The sequence below is a fragment of the Gossypium raimondii genome, chromosome 2 (assembly GCF_025698545.1).
Source record: "Gossypium raimondii isolate GPD5lz chromosome 2, ASM2569854v1, whole genome shotgun sequence".
NCBI classification, from domain to species: Eukaryota; Viridiplantae; Streptophyta; class Magnoliopsida; order Malvales; family Malvaceae; genus Gossypium; species Gossypium raimondii.
In genome coordinates, this window is record NC_068566.1 from 11,744,890 (window position 1) to 11,749,197 (window position 4,308).

Here is a 4,308-nt window from a genome sequence, read left to right on the forward strand (position 1 = left end):
ATAGGTAAAAAAAAGAGCAATAGCAGCGTTTTTCTTCCAAACGCCACTAATTTTTTGCAAAACGACGTCGTTTTGTGTTTATATCTTTTTAACCCAAAATTTCAAATGAAATATTCTTTTTTTCCCCCTTCTTTTTCCCAAAATCGATTCCCCCCATCCCCAGAAATCTTTCTTTTTTCCCCAGTTTATTTTTCCCAAACCATTTCTTCCCTACCCAATTCCCTTTATTTTCCCCCCAATTTCCCCAAATTGGCAGCCCTCTGCATCTCCTCAAAAGGTACATATTCTTCTTCTCTTATAGTTAAAAAGCTGTCATTTTTCAGCCAAATCCAAACCTTAAATTGCGTCTCTCCCAATTTCTTCTTCACTTTAAGGTTTTCTTGCAAGAGTTTATAGAGAGGTGAGACCAAGTAATTTTGGGTTACAACAGAGAAACCAAAGTAACGAAAAAGGTGGATATAGATGGGATATTGGGTAACCGAGATTTGAAGCTAGGCAAATCAAGCATATCCAAGAGACGACAATGGGTTAAAAGAAGAGAAACATGGCTGGTTATACTTGGTGTCATCCTCCATGCCGTTTACATGTTAAGCATTTTCGACATCTACTTCAAGACCCCCATTGTTCATGGCATGGATCTTGTCTCCTATCGCTTCTCTCCTCCTGCTAAACGCCTTGTTCTTCTTGTTGGTAAACCCTCATTTCTTCTCTTTTTAGGGTTCAACCCCCCTTGATTTTGTTGAAGAGGATTGATAGTGAAAAATGGCTTGTTGAGTTTGATGCAAATCTGGCAATTCAGCTAAATAGAAACAAAGAACCTTTTGGGTATGTTAGTTATTTACTTATTTTAGCTTTATACTAAAAGGCTAAGTATTTTTTATATAATTGTTTCCTTTTTGAGTTTAGTTTTGAGTTTAGCTTCTTCTCTAACACAAAACTGGAATACATAATAGTTCTCAGTTTTTTTTGCCTCTGCTGACTGCGACTGTCACCCCAAATGCATGATTTGTGTGTAAGGGTCTATTAAAAAACTAACTCGGGGCCTGTTCAGCATAAGACAGTGGTATTATGATACTTTGATGCATGGGTTTATATCCTTTTGTCATGTTTACGACTTGTTTGCTTGAGTTGCGCTGCTGCCCTTACTGATAGTGATTTATTTTGCAGGTAATTTAGGGTGGCAGTACATGGTCAGTACACTTTGACTGATATATATATAAGAAAATTGTACACATATATGGCGTTTTAAAATAGTAGAGATTTGCATCTTGTTTGAGTTTGGATTATGAAGTAGAGATGATTGAGTGAGCTCATAATAATCCAAATTCCACATGCTCTTCGCTTTGCTTTGTTCAGCCTTTTTATTATATACTCTTATTTCTTTTATTCATATAGACTAATTGTTTGCTACATGTTACTTCAAAGGAAACAAATTATAGGCAGGTGTAAATCTAAATCCCTATTCCCTACGGTTTTTAGACATCCGCAAAATGATAAATATATATTCTCTCATTATATGTGAATATGTCAAACCAAAAATTACCTTTTTCCTAATAGAGGCATGTAGAAGAGGAGGATTTCAGTTTACTATGCCTGTATGTTTTATGCTCAAGTAAAACGTTTAGGTCCAATGCATTTACTGAGTTGCTTAAACTAGAGCTGTGCTGGATTAAATATTTTAGCTTCTATTTTGCTAATATAAGAGACCAATTAATTGTGATTTGTTGTTTTATTTCTTTATATTTATCTTCACAGTTTCATCGTTGTTCTATTTCTACATATTTTCCTATGTTCTTTCCATATTTTCATATTTGTTGTAGTGGAGTGGGTATCAATCCCAATCTTTATCCAATTACAAGATTTAATTTGTAAGAGTTAATAAACATAATTAAATTATTGAAAAGTAAAATAAAATCTTAAATTTTGGAAAATTAACCTTGTTTTGAAGAATGACTAAAATATTAAATACAAGTAAAGAAGTTAATATAAAATATTAATCAATTATCTTATTTCATATTAATACCTTTTTAAAACAAGTTCTATCTTTTAACATAGAAAACTAAATTAATGCTTGATTTTTAGGTTATAATGTATGGATGCATGAGTCTCAGTTATCATTAATAAATAATAATATTATACATCATCATTATTCAAAAATAAAATTTATCAATAATTTTATTTAATATAATTATTACAAATAAATACTAATATTAGAAACTTTAAATTATTGTCTATTGGTTGAGTGTTCACTTTTTCTTGAGTCCAAATCATTATTATACATAAAAGAAACATCTTAAAATCTCATGTTTATGTTTGGGCAATTATGAAACATTAGATATTAAAGGTACTAAAGCTATAATTTTCCTGCATCTTTGTATGCCAACCATTTGCAAGGCTCATTAGATATTAAAGGTACTAAAGCTATAATTTTCTTTATAATTGTTTCATCTTCACTATATAGTTATGTCTGCAGGAGAATATAATTTCTAGAAACATGCCCTTCAGCTATATTTGATGTTATACTTTTTGTGCAAACATTTTCCATGATTGTTTTGTAAATAAAATGAAAACTTAAACTCTTCTGTGTTTGTTGTTAGATTTTTTGTGCAAACAAAATTTCCTGGATTGTTTATACAGGAAATGAGAACTTGAACTCTTATTCTTTTCCTGCTTTGGCTTTATGCTCATTTTTCTAGTAGATTTGATGCAAATATGGCCTTGAGAATTTAGGCTCTTATTGGTTGTCACTTTTACTCCTTCGTTTCTCTAGTTGATTTTTGCTTCCTAAAAGGTTGCTAAAAAATAAATCTAAAGAGAGAAGCAAAGTCATAATTGATTGAGAATATATAAATGACTAGAATACTATAAAATTTCTAGTATGATTGTTCACGACCTGCTTGTTGTGAAAGCATTTGTTTGCTATTTCCCCGTTCATTTTTATTCTATAGTTAAGTTAAGTTGCTAATTTTATTTTCTTATCTACCTGTGTATCTGAATGATGTTTTATGAATACAGCCATGCTTCCAATAATGTATTAGATGGGCTGGACATGTTTGATGGAACTGATGGTCATTACTTCCACACGGGGTCAAGGGCTCACCACTCGGTGTGGGATTCTCGTCTTTTTAATTATGGAAGCTGAGAAGTATGTACTTCTACCTAAACATTTCTTAATGAATAGCTTGTTTAAAGATTTTGGCTTCCTCCCTTCCAGTTGTAAATATTATTTCTTAATTGTTGCTTTAGGTACTGAGGTATCTTCTTTCAAATGCAAGATGGTGGCTGGAGGAGTATAATTTTGATGGGTACAAATTTGATGGTGTGACTTCAATGATGTACAAGATTTTCTTGATTAAGTAAATGTATTATATCTTTTATTACTAAGATTTACTTAATTAAGAAAATGCATTGTATGTTTTATTACCTTGCATATGTATTATTTATTTTAGTTTTGATTCTAAATTTTTATTTTTACTTAAGAGTTCTAACTTGTAGATTTTAATTGTGTTATTAATTTATTATTTTAAATTTTAAATTCTAAATTTAAATTCATTAATTTTTATATTTAGTTTTAAAGTTAAAATTTTCGTAGAAAATTTAATTTAAAAAATATTTTTTATTTATCCTTAAAACATAATATAATATTTATCATAGAAATAAAAATATTATTTAAAAAAATTTATTTTTTTAAAGATATGTTTTACCGGCGTTTGTGTGAAAAGCACCGCTAAAGGTCTATTCTATAGTGGCGTTTGTGGGAAAAGCGTCGCTAAAAGTGATGATCTATAGCGGCGTTTGTGGGAAAAGCGACGCTAAAAGTCATGACCTATAGCGGCGTTTGTGGGAAAAGTGCCGCTAAAAGTCATGATCCTTAGCGGCGATTGTTGGAAAAGCGCCACTAAAGGTCTTGTTCTATAGCAGCGTTTGTTTGAAAAGCGTCGCTAAAGGTCTTTGATACGAGCCAAGGAGGTGACACTCAAGGGGTTGTTTTTCCTAGTGGTCCAATCACTTGAAGCAAGGCACGACAATTAAAATCAAAGATGAATGCTTTTGTCCAAGACTTTGTTGCTACAAATTTAATTCATCATGTTCGTGACGTTGACAAATACGGGAATGCAATTCGCTGGACCAATCTTGGAATAGTGAAAGCCCATAAATTGGTGGATTAATCTTTTATGTATCTTATTATTTTTATTATTTACTTAATTCTCATTGGTTGGGATACATCACTTATGAGTTTTAAGTAATTTTATTGGTTAGGTTATTATTTATTTATTTTCTTAGATAATTTTAAAGAGTTTTATTATG

General features: G+C 31.0%; 1 long non-coding RNA gene across 1 annotated transcript; it reads left to right on the top strand.

Moving 5' to 3' along the window:
- The first annotated feature begins 240 nt into the window (after positions 1–240).
- On the top strand, positions 241–3,476 carry LOC128034634 (uncharacterized). Its single transcript, XR_008190756.1, has 3 exons — positions 241–690; positions 3,039–3,145; positions 3,247–3,476. It is a non-coding gene; the product is annotated as an uncharacterized LOC128034634 (long non-coding RNA).
- The last annotated feature ends 832 nt before the right edge of the window (positions 3,477–4,308 follow it).